Here is a 13,145-nt window from a genome sequence, read left to right as displayed (position 1 = left end):
GAATAAAGAGAAGTAATCTTGAATTATGTTAATATACTAAATTTCGAAGAACCTATTTCCCAAATGAGTATGGTGTGGAGGCTTGAGTCCTCATAGATGTGCTTGAGGTTGTTGCCAATGGTTCTTGTACTTGTTGATTGTCACCTGTTGAGTATTGTGGTTGGTTTTACATTATTATTCCATACATATTGCTTTCTATTTTGAGTTGGCCGATGAGACCTACTCAGTTCTTGTTCCTTGTACTGACCCCTACTTTTATGTTCTTGTTGTTGTTTTGTGGAGTGCAGCAAGTGCACTGTTGACTTCGACTCGTCCGCAACTCTAGCCAGTCTTCAGCACGTCAGATTTCAGGGTGAGCTATCGTTCCTAGCTCGGACTGGATTCTCTTCTTCGCGTCTTGATGTCTCTGAAGTTCGGAAATGGACCATCGTTTTACTTATTTTAGTTCTTAAATACTCTTAGATTTAGTAATTTGAGGGTAGATGTTCTTGATATGATGACTTCCAGATTTTGGGGATGATAAGCATTGTATCTTTAGAAGTTTATTTAATTGATTTCGTTAATGAGTTTTGGATCTTCCGCATTTTATTTACTATTCCAAATTTGTATACTGGTAAACGTTGGGGTTTAGATTGTTGGTTCGCTCACCTAGTAAGATAAGTGTGGGTGCCACTCGCGGCTCGTTTTGGGTCGTGACAATAATAATAAAAGAAATAAAAAAAAGTAATAAAATTAAACTAGTTTCCAAAAAAAGAAAAAAATTATAATTTTCCCTTAAAGAATATAAAGACATGTTTTATGCACTAATTTTATATATGTCACCATCTCATTTTTTGGGTGTTTTTAATTATTTATGTTATTTTACCAATAATTTCCTCTATATAATACTATTTACATTTGATTATCTATTTAACTATTTTAATTTAGAGTTCGTACAATTTCTTTTACTTATAATGCATTATGCCAGTTGAGTTCAATGAAATTTCCAAATGAAGATATTTTGATTTTGTTTCAAACTTGTTGCAGAATCATCAAGAAAGTAATTGATAATGACACAGTTTGCTTAACTTAACTGTTTCACAATTATTACTTTAAAATACGAGCATATCATCAATTAGTATAATAGATAAGATTAATAGCTTAACTTTTTCATATATTCACACAGAACTTTCTTATGAATAGTATAGAAAGCATAATTCTAAATTCGAGAAAGAAAATAGAAGTTATATTCAATCCAAACATTTACTAATTAATTAATATTTCGTAAAATAAAATTATATTAGACCTTTAAAATAATATTTACACAAGAAAACTCAAATACAAATTTTAATTTGTACAGAAGCTTAAATAAATTCTATAATTCAAATACTACAAAAATATAAAAAAAGTTAAAAATGAATATCAATAATTTCATAAATCAATGTGTGAATGAGTTTAAATTTTTAATAAATAATATGAAAAATTAGTCAATAATGATAATATTGTGACTTTTATTCTTATAAATTAGTAAAATAAATAAGAAAATAAGGGGGAAAATTAAACAATTATTTCTTTGGCTGGTGCAATATTTTTCATGTTGTCAACTTTAATCATGGGTTCATCATGAAATGTAATAAATATAAATGAATGTTGGGATATTATTTTTTGGAGAGTTAGACCTTTCCATTTTAAAATTAATTTAGAGAACACTTATCTTATTCTTTAGTTGACTAAATATGTAAGTACTTTTAGATTTTTGAAAATTAGATAAAAAAGAGAAATCTCATAATTAGGAGAGTGAAAGGGGTGATTTTATATATTTTTTTCAAGCTATTTTTGTATGATATTTCATTATGATATATTAATAAATTGTCATTCTTTAAGGAGAAAATAAAATATTTGAGTGATAAATAATTACCTTTAAATTTACAATAAATAACAGGAATAAGAAGAGTAGTAAAGTTTGAGATATTTAAATTGTTACAATAAATAATAGAAATTAATTAAGGAAATAATCATTGACAACTTTTTTAATAATAATAATAATAAATAGAAATATAGAGAAAATTACAACATAAAAAAATAAAGATAAGTAGGATAATTTTTTAAATATTTAGGTTTATATAATATATTGATAGATATTAAATTTTCATTTTTCATGGAGTTAAATATTTAGATATTTAAATTTACAATAAAGAACATGAATAAGTAAAATAATAAATTTTGAGACGTTTAAGTGTTTTGAAGATAGAAATGAATGGATAGCATAGAAATTAAATAAATGAATAGGATCTTTGTCTTTTTTTTTTTTCCTTTGTATTATAAAAGAGAGTTTGGCATATAATGTTTTCTAGTTTTTTTTTTTTGAAGAATTATATGAATACTTAAGTTTGATATGTTTCTTTTTTTTGAGAAAATGGTTAAATTTCCCCTCAATGTATATCCGGATTTCTAACTACACACTTAGACTTTACGGGAGTCCTATCACCCTCCTGAACTATTTAAAAATGAAATAATTATACCTTTAAAAAGCCATAATCATATTATGGTGGCATGTGAATTTCACACATTTGACATGTGGAACAGTCATTAAATATATTATTTTTTTCATTTTTATATTCCTTTATCCTTTCTTTTATATTTTCACCCATTCCTTCCATCACCAAAACACTTTCATCATTTTCAACATTACTAGGACACGATAAGTTCATCAAATTGGGTCTTTGAATAAGATGAATGAATAATGAACTGAGTCTTTGAGGAAGATAGGTAAATGATGATATCGAAATATCTGAACATTGCTTTGAAAACCTAAAAAAAAATTTAAAAAGGTGAATTTGAAGTAAACCCAGATCCCAAGATGCTAGTTCTTAAAAGGCAAGAAAGAAGAAAATTGGGGTGCCCCATTCTGCAGTTTCTAGTGTTGCCTCCAAAATGATGTGAAGATACGAACAAAAATCGTCAACGAATTTGGGAAGAATGTTTCAACAATCCTTGAACTCGATGGAGAGATTAAGCATAGTGTTGTCCAATGGTTGGAGTCACAATGTGTTTATTTGTAAAATGTGCACTTTTGTATACACCGAAAATTATCTCTATGAAAATGTGCACTTTGTACCAAAAGAATTCAAAGTAAATTAATGTATTATATTAATTTATATTTTATTATTAATATAAAGTAAACCTATGTTGATTTTTCTCAAATCATATCTAAAGTATTTTGAGGTGATATAAATATGTAAATTTATCTATAATTGATTTTGGTTAATTGGTTTTGCAAAAGTTCTACATGAGTTTGAAACTTTGTTTAAAATCAAATGATACATTCGGTGGAAATGGTGGTGACAACAATGGCTTAGAGATGGTGAAAGATGAAGATATCTGACTTATATTGCTATGGAGAAGAAATAAAACAAATAAGAACAAGAAATGATTTAAAATAAATATATTTATTAAAAGAGATATTTAAAACAAATTTTTAATATTGTTTTGGCTGCTAACTCTCTTAAAGAGAGTGAAATATACTCACTTTGCCAAGTAAGCATTTAGGGAGGTAATAATTTCAGTTTTATAAAATTCAAGGGCATAATTGGACCGCCCCTCCCCCCGTAAAGTATGAGTGTGTTGTTGGGAATCCTTCTATGGATTAGGGGAACTTTTAAGCATTTTGTCATTTTTTTAATTCATTGCTCGAATAAAGTTTGTTTTCTTTTTGTAAGTTATCAAATTTTCTTTTTTTAAAAATGGTTCTATTCGTAGTATTGTATTTAGAATGCACTTCAACATGCAAATAAACAATAACATCGAATACATAATGTTTGTTTTCAAATGTTGTAAAAAGATTTCATGATAAAAATTCACAAAAGCTAACCATAAATTAACCTAATAAATTATATATGTACAATTATACTCATATAAAAGAAAAATTTTTTTCATAACTTTAAGAAAAAAAATAATATAAAAAGTTATAATTAATAGAATTTTTAAATATATTTAAGTTCTTCAATAAAGTATATAATTTAAATATAGAGAAGAAACAAAAATTAAAAGATCAAAGTACTATCACAATAATTTGATTGTAGCAATCTATATCATCTTTGTCGAGGAATGAGAGAACATTGAGTTTGTAGTTTTGTTGATTCACAAAAAGTCTTGATGGTTTGTAGTTTTGATGATTGACAAAGAGTTTTGATGTGTGAAAAAACATTGTTTATCATCATCAAAAGGGGGCAAAATGTTGGGAAGTAGGAGAATATATAAAGTAGTTCTAATGATTGATAAAGTGAACATAGTTCACTACTTGTTGTCTTATGTGTACTCTATCAGGTGAACCAGGTTCTTGTAACTGCAGAAAATCTGTACAATTATGAGAGATTGCGACAAAGAAGAAAAAATGCAAAAATAAAGAAGGAAAAGAAGAAAACAAATATGAAAAGAAATAAACAAGGAAAGAAATAAAGAAGTAGCAATTCAAGTCAAATAAGAAAGGAAATAAACAAGTAACGATTGAAGTCAAATAAGGAAAGAAGTAAATATAGAAAACTTCAAGAAGGAAAAGGATTTGTAATTTCTTTCTTTGTTGAAGTTGATGAAGGCAAATCAACTCTATAAAATGTTCAATAAATCGAAGTAAAAGTCATCTTTGCAAAAACACAAATCGAGAGAATTTTCCAGTAAAATGTAAAACCCTGAAAAAGATTTGAGCTAAGACTCGAACCATCCTTCGTAGTTAGTAAATTTTTCTGGGGAATTAAAAATTTCTTAAGTATTAAGGTAAGTTCAATAGATTTAGCACCTTGAATTCCAAAAAGAGTTAAATTGGAAATAACAAAATCTGAAATTTTTGCAAGTAAAACTAAGTATGAGTTTTCGTTCAATTTCAAATGATCATAACTCCTAGAACTGGATGATTTAAGTGTACTACAAGATACCATAGGAAATATCTTTGAATGATCTATGGTTTTAGTTGAGAGTTCAAGAAGAGACAAGAAGAGAAAAGAGGATAAAAGAGCAAAGATGAAGGCATTCGTCGACGTTCTTGAGTTTAGTAGCGAATTTTCGCCAGAGTTTAATTCCTAAGAGGTATGTAAGCTTCCATAGTGTTGGGTTTGTTCTCCCACACGCCAACCATGTTATTTTCAGCGTATTTTCATTCTCAAAAAGTCAAAGGATTTAAATTCTTGATAGACGTTCTTGAGGTTCATTGTTGATCTTGTCTTGTTAGGATTTTGATGGATTATTGATATGAAATTGATTGTCTAGAGTGTTGTTTTTAGTGTATTAGTTTAGGTTGTGTAATTGAATCTAAGGAAAACTTGAGAAAAGACATCGATTAAAAGTGATTTAGGGTCAGAAAACGAGACGCGAAATTCGCAGAAAGTGTGCCTGGGGAGATGTTGGCGCGGCGCGCCCCAGATGCGCCCAGGGGGCTATGCCGGTGTAGCTGCGGTGCGACCAAAATCAGCCTATGATGTAAGAGGCTGGCGCCCTCGCCCGTAACGCGCCAAGGTCACTTGCCCCCACTCCTTTTCCGTCGATTGCCCGTTTGAGCTCATTTAAAGTGTATCTTCACTGCTTTTGATTCTAAACACTTTATAATACTTCTAAACACTTAGAAATTATTAATAACATGAATAATAACCTTTAATCAATAATTCAAATTCAAGGTAAAGTTAAGATTAAGTGTTGAGAGTTTTTTCGAACATTTTGAGAGAGTCCATTCTAGTCCTTTTGAAGAGTCTCTACAACTTCTATAACTTGTTTCAAGACTCAAGAAAGTTAGTATGAGGATGAAGACATTTTATGCAAGAATATACCTTGTCATCATGAGATCCTCCATGTCATGAATTAAAACTCTTGAATTCATAAGTTACATTCTAGAAAGAGTTAAGAGTAGAGTTTAAGAAAGACTCTAAGTTCAATTGGGAATTCTTTGAGATCCATCATTGATTGAACTAAGTTTTGAGGAAGTAGCAAGAGAATGAGAAGATTCATATAAATAAGTTCCATGTAGTTATGTATACCTTTGAGTCGAGTTGTTTCATGCTCGTAATTAAGCACGAACTTCGTAAGTTGAGCTTCTTTTTGAGAAGTGGCATCTTCAAGTTCTAAGCCATTAAGTGTTGAGTTGCTAGTCCACCTTTGAGATTCATTCCTAATCGTGTGACTATTACATGTTACCCATGAAGTCGTTGAGTTTAATTATTCATGCCCATAATTCCGCATGAATCCTATAAGTCGAACAATTTTGATATGAGAAGTACCTTTGAGTTCTCGAGTTGAGTAGTTTATGCTCATAATTTGACATGAACCCTCCAAGTTGAAAATCATGAAATCATCCATGAACATAAGATCATGAACCTTGAATCCATACTTCAATTCAAGGAGAGTTATGAGTCAAGTCTAAAGTAAGAAGTATGTCAAGGTAAAGTTCTTAAAGGTTTTCAAGAGTTATTTAAACATTCAAATCTTGTTTTTAAGACTCAAGTTTCAAGCTAAACAAAGAGTTAAGTTGAAGTTGTTTACTTCAAAGGTATATTGAGGACCAAGTATTCCCACAGAGACATAAAAATGTTTTTACATTTAAACAAGTAAGGAAACTTTAATTTCCAATGAGCCTTAGGGCAAGTTTTCAGAAAAGAACTATAGCTTTCTATAAGAAGCAAGCAGGGAAGCTAAGATTACCAAGATAACCTTTGAGCTAAGTATTTTGAGCACTAATCTCAAACACAAAATCAGTATGTTTTAAAAACATAAGAGCCAATTATTGGGAGTATTATTAAGCTCCGATATGGGGGAGAGTTCAGAAAACTCACAACCCTCGTAAGCCAATATCCACCATGGGAAGAAGAGGGTCATATTTTGTAGACGAACCCTCTTCACAGTAGACTAGTGGATCCATTAGGCAGTTCAGGTCCTATACCTTTGTCCGGGTATGGGATGCGCTGGCAGCGTGAGGTAGATCGATGTATCATCACTATAACTCTTATGTGATGGTTGTCGGTTAGAGAAACTCCCATGGAAGTTATTGCATTTTTATATACATAAGTTAATGGTCTTTTGAAATACATTTCAGAGTTATGTTGTATCCTTATTATACACAGAGTTGAAATCATGTTTTTAAATAATTTTTTCTTTATATTTCACTTGTTTTTAACTTCTTTATATTGAAATGAGTATAATTAAGTATCAGGATTTAAGTATTTCAAGTTGAGTACATTAAGTTGAGTATCTTGAGTTGATTTATGCTTCATTGAGTCGAGTATCATATCTTTGAAGTTGAGTATCTAATATTTGAGTTGAATATCTAATCTCTGAGTTGAGTATCTTATCTTTGAGTACTTCTAAGTTGAGTAAGTTTGAGTAGTTTTGTTTATCCTTTAGTATTCCTTGAGTTGAGTATGTTTGAAAAGAGATAAGTTTGTTTCCTTTTTATCAAGTTCAAGCTTATGTTTTATACTTTAGATTTTCCCTTACATGCTTGTACATTCCACATACTAAGCCATTTGGCCTGCATCTTCTCATGACGCAGAAACAGGTATTCAATATCATCAACAGGAGCTTCTTTGATACATCCGAGAGTTCGAGTTAGCTATGGTGAACCTCCTTGCTTCCAGAGGATTTTATTTACTTTTTAGTTCAGTTAGGAGGTCGTGGGTCTTGTATCGACTTCCATCCTCATCAGTTAGAGGCTTTATAGACAATCAATATAGTTGAGAAGTCTGTATTATTCATTTATTTATTTAAATGGTTTAAAGACTTAAGTTGTCTATTTTATGGCGAGTTGAATATAGTATTTTCATTCAAAGTTGTTCGTTTGAGTGAAAAGCTTCGTAAAGTTTAATTTATTTAATTTTATTTCAATTTTAAGCTTTTGCATGCTTAAGTTAGTCTTTCGCTTATAGTCAACCATGATGAGAGTTTGTTTGGGAACCAACAATGATCTTCGAGTGCTGGCCACATCCAGGGTGCAGACTCAGGTCGTGACACAAATCCAAAATGATAGATATTGAATATTCCTGAAATTTATCATCTTCAGAGCAGTAGTTATTGGAGAAAAAAAACAGAGTTTCATCACATCAACGTAAGGACCGGGTTCACGAGTTTTGCTCCACTCGGAACTATTGAATGTTGAAGTCTGATCAAATAAAGTCTAGGGTTATTAGTCTTTGTTGATTTGTTCTAGGTTTATTATTGAGTCGGTTTATTATTGAGTTGTAATAATTCCTAGATTGTGTAAGAAGAAGTGTATTTGACTTCTTGGGGGTAGAGTCTTGAGAATATTGTAACAAGAAGTGGGTTTGACTTCTTGGGGGTTGTAACACCCCAGCAATTTTTTCGAACTAAGACTCGGACCACTGATCGTAGTGAGTAAGATTTTACCAAGGAATCAAAAATTTCTTAAGTATTAAGGTCAGTTCTCTAGATTTAGCACCAAGAGTTTCAAAAAGAATTAAATTGGAAATAACAAAAATCTAAAAATTTGAGAGTTAAGCAAAATATGAGTTATGTGTTAACTTTAAATGACCATAACTCCTAGCACATGATTATTTAGGTGCTCTAAAAGATACCGTTGGAAAGATATATGAATTATCTTTTCAAATCCACCAAGTTTGCTAAATTCCAAGTTTGGATGAGTGAGATATGACCTTTTGAACTTTGACTGTCCAGTTAATGAAAGTTAGCCGAAAATAGTGAGGGGCATATTAGTCCTTTCCTTATCCAACCAGATTTAACTCGTTTCTAGTCATGTTTTAGGGTCTAATCCTTTTAAGTTCAGTTTCATAATCCTAAAATACACTTAGGATTTTAGTTGAGAGATCAAGAAGAGGCAAGAAGAGAAAAGAGGAGAAAAAATGAAAGGATGAAGGCGTTCGTCGACGTTCTTGAGTCTAGTTGTGGATTTTCACCATGGGTATAATCCCTAAGAGGTATTTAAGCTTCCATAGTGTTGGGTTAGTTCACTCACACGCCAATCATGTATTTTTTTCAACTAATTTTCATCCTTAAAGTTTAAAGATTAGAGTTCTTGATGAGTTCTTGAAAGGTGTTCTTGAAGTTCATTCATAATCTTGTTGTGTTAGAGTTTTGATGATTTCTTGATATCAAATTGAGTAATTTTAGTGCTGTGTCAAATAGATTAGAGTGTATTTAAGTTGATTAATCAAATTCAAGTGATTGGGGAGAAACCGTTCGAATTTAGGCGATTTAGGGTGATAAAAACGAGCAAAAGTGCTCGGCAGAATTTTCTGGGTTAGGTCCTGGCGCGGAACTCCTGTTAGAGCGCCCCAAATCCATCTCTGTCCATCAAGGGTTGGGTCTCCATACCAGCCATAGCCCCAGTGTTGTCTGCCCAGTTTGCCTCCGGTAGCTCCATCTGAGTTCGTTTAAAGTGCACCTTAACTCCTTTTCGATTCTAACTAATCTAAGCTACTTCTAAACACCTAATATCAGTCCTAACATGATAATAACCTTGAATTCATAATTCAAATTCAAGGTATTTTTGAGAGTTATGTTTTCAGAATTCCTTCAAACGTTCTAAGAAAGACCTTTTGAGGAGTTTTCTACAACTCCTAGTAACTTGTTTCAAGACTCAAGCAAGTGAGTATAGGAGTGAAGAGTATGTATTCATGAGTCTACAATATCACCTAGATCCTTATTATAATGAATCATAACTCTTGAATTCATAATTCACATTCAAGAGAGAGTTAAGAGTAGAGTACAAGAAAGGGTTTAAGTTAAATCGTGAATCTTTTGAGATCAACTATTAAGATTGAACTAAGATTTGAGGAAGGAAGTAAGAGAATGAGAAGAGTTGTATACATGAGTTCCATCTAGTCACTTAGACCTTCGAGTCAAGTTGTTCATGCCCATAACATCCTCATGAATTTCATAAATTGATTATCATTGAGAGGAGTAGAATCTCCAAGTTCTAAGTCGTGAGTATTGAGTTCCTTATTCCTATATTGAGTTAAAAAGTACCTTGTAATTCTTGAGTTGAGTAGTTCATGCTCATAATTCCGCATGAGCTCTCCAAGTTAAAAATCATGAAATCATCCATAAACATGAGATCATAATCCTTGAATTCATACTTCAATTCAAGGAAAGTTAAGATCAAAGTCAAGGAAGCTAAGAGCCAAGTCTTGAAGATAAGAAGCAAGTCAAAGTAAAGTTATAAAGTTTTCTAGAGTCTTTCACAAATGTTTTCACTTCGTTTTAAAAGACTTAAAGTTCAAGTCAAGGAAGAGTAAAGAGTTGAGTTCATTTCTTAGAAGCTATAAGGGAACTAAGTATTCCTTAAGAGTTAAGTTTCAAGTAAGCAAAGAGTATCAAGCTGAGTTTACTTCTCAAGAGTTATAAGGGAGCTATGTAGTCCCTAAGAGTTTATACAAAATATTTTCAAACTTTTGAGAAGGAAGGAAAACTAGACTTCCACAGAGCCTTTGACTAGTTTTAATAGAAGGAAGAGAAATTTATTATTTTCAAGAGAGCTTTTTAAAAGCTAAGTTTTGAGCACTAATCTCAAACCACAAAATCAGTATATTTTTAAACATAAGACACAATATATTTTTGGGAGTAGTATTGAACACCGATATGTGGGAGAGTTCTCATAACTTACAACCCCCATCAATCATGTTAGCCACCATGGGTAGAAAAGGTCATACTTTTAGATAATTCCTTTTCACAGTTTACTAGTGGATCCATTAGGCAGTTCATGTCTTGTACCTTTGGCCGGATATAAGATGCGCTGGCAGCGTGCAATAGACCATTGTATCATCACTGTAGCTCTTAAGTGATGGTTGTCGGTTAGAGAAACTCCTACAGTATTAGTTACATGGTTCCTCAAGGGGGTCTTCTTAGTATGAATGGGGGTATGAGACTTCATTCATGCATTGCACAAGTAGAATTTGACAGGGAGCATGATATGTTTTTATGATATTATTATCTTGAGATAACATCATGTTTTTAAAGAGCTTTTCTTTATATTTCACTTGTTTTATATTTCTTTATATCGAAATGAGTTCAGTTAAGTACCAAAAGTTAAGTATATTGAGTTGAGTACCCATAGTCTAGTATCATATTTTTGGGTTTAGTATGTAACCTCTGAGTTGAGTATCTTATTCTTGAGTATTCCTTGAGGTTTAAGTTTGAGAAGAGGTAAGTATGTTCCATCTTTTATTCAAGTATCAAACTTATGTTATACTTTAGAATTCCTCTTACATGCTCGTACATTCCACATACTGAGCCAATTAGTGTGCATCTTTTGATAATGCAAACACAAGTATTCAGGATCATCAATATGAGCTTCGTTGATACATCCAGAGTTCGAGTTAGCCATGGTGAGCCTCCTTATTTCTGGAGGATTTCATTTACTTTCCACTTTAGTAAGGAGGTCGTGGTTCTTATCCCGACTTCCATCTTTATCAGTTATAGGCTTCATAGATAGTCAGTATAGTTGAGGAGTCTGTATTATCATTTATTTCATTAAATGTTTTAAAGACTAAAGTTGCCTATTTTATGTCTAGTTGAATATATTATATTATTTAGAGCTGTTTATTTGAGTTAAAAGTTTTGAAAGTTGAGTTTATAAATTGTATTTCATATTTTAAGTTTTGTATGCTTAAGTAAGTCTTGCGCTTGTAGTCAGCTAGGAAGAGGGTTTGCTTGGGGACCAACAATGGTCTTTGAGTGCCGGCCACGTCCAGGGTGTAGACTCGGGTCATGACAAACTTGGTATCTGAGCAAATGATTAACTGCCCTAGGGTGTCTATGAAGCCATGATAGTAGGATCTTATTTATGGTTGTGAGGGCCCCACTTCTATGAATGAGATACTTTAGGCATTTAAGAAAAGTTTCCCTTCTTTCATACTCTTAATTGTGCGAAAGATCTAAGTCATAGAGATTTATTCTAACTCGTGAATTTCTTAGAACCATTCGACTACCCATCATTACTAGAGGTGGTTGAAAAGTACAGTCAGTTCTATTTTAATGAGTTGTTCTTAGCAAGAGTTTTGAGGAAGTCATGAGACTCTTAAGAGGCTTCAGAGAAGCCCAAGAGTAAAGTATTTGGTTTCAGAGCAATGCACCCATATTCACATGAATCGTGCGTTTGAGCTAAAAACGAGTAGTAGTACTCTTTTTTCCTAAATCTTGTTTATGCTGAGATCTTTATGAGAGAGAGTATGTTTAGAGCTTGGGTATGATTTTCACCCAAAAAAGTAGTAGGAGTTATCAGATCATGAGCAGTATTAGTGAAAGAGTCATAGTTAGAGAAAAGTATAGAGGTATAGATATCTATGAAAAGGAGATGATGTTTTGGAAAACTAGGTTGATATAGTCATGCACCTAATAAACTATTCATGAAAAGTTTCCGTTATGAGTAGACTAAGAAGTGGTGAATTCTGAAGTTTCCATCTTAGGAGGAGAGTGTGTTGTAGCTAGAAAGGAGGTCATGATGATGTATTATTATGTTAGTAATTACCGAGTGTAAGCGGTGAATATTTATAGAAGATCCAGAGTAATCAGAATGTGATAGATCAATCTAGGATTATGAATTTTGAAAAGAGAACCTCATGGTATTTAGAGGAAGATAGAGCTATTTGAGAGATAATGCGAAGTAAGTGAGTAAGTAGTACTTAAGTTGCGAAGTGGAAGGTGATGGTAATTCCAGTATTTAGACTAAGAGGTAAGGATTGACTAATTGTCATGAAGTTCTAGTGGACCAGTGTTTCCAAAATGTCATAGTAGTAATGAACAAAAGGTTCTCAAGAATGTTAAAAAGGGACAAGTGTTTCAAAGAAGGACTCTCAGAAAACCACTGAAAAATCCAATAGATCAAGTATGTCACAAGTGTGGAAGTCTGAATCACTTTATTAAGTTTTGTCCATTAAAAGCTCTACAGAAAAGAGGAACAATTCGAAGAAAGTAAAAGAAATCAAGAATGATAAGTATATCCCCACAAACAGACGAATGACCGATCAAGAAGTTGATCCCTCAATGCAAAGGGCTTTCACCGCTATAAGTGACTCATCAAAAGAAGAATCTGAAGATGGAGAATTCGAAAATCAATCACTACTTGCAATAGAACAAAGAGATAAATATGATTTTCTTACACTCATTGCTAAAATAGATTCTGAAGATGATGAAGAAGATGACACACAAAACAA

This window comes from Solanum pennellii, chromosome 12 (genome assembly GCF_001406875.1).
Source record: "Solanum pennellii chromosome 12, SPENNV200".
NCBI classification, from domain to species: Eukaryota; Viridiplantae; Streptophyta; class Magnoliopsida; order Solanales; family Solanaceae; genus Solanum; species Solanum pennellii.
Note: the sequence above shows the minus strand (reverse complement) of the source record.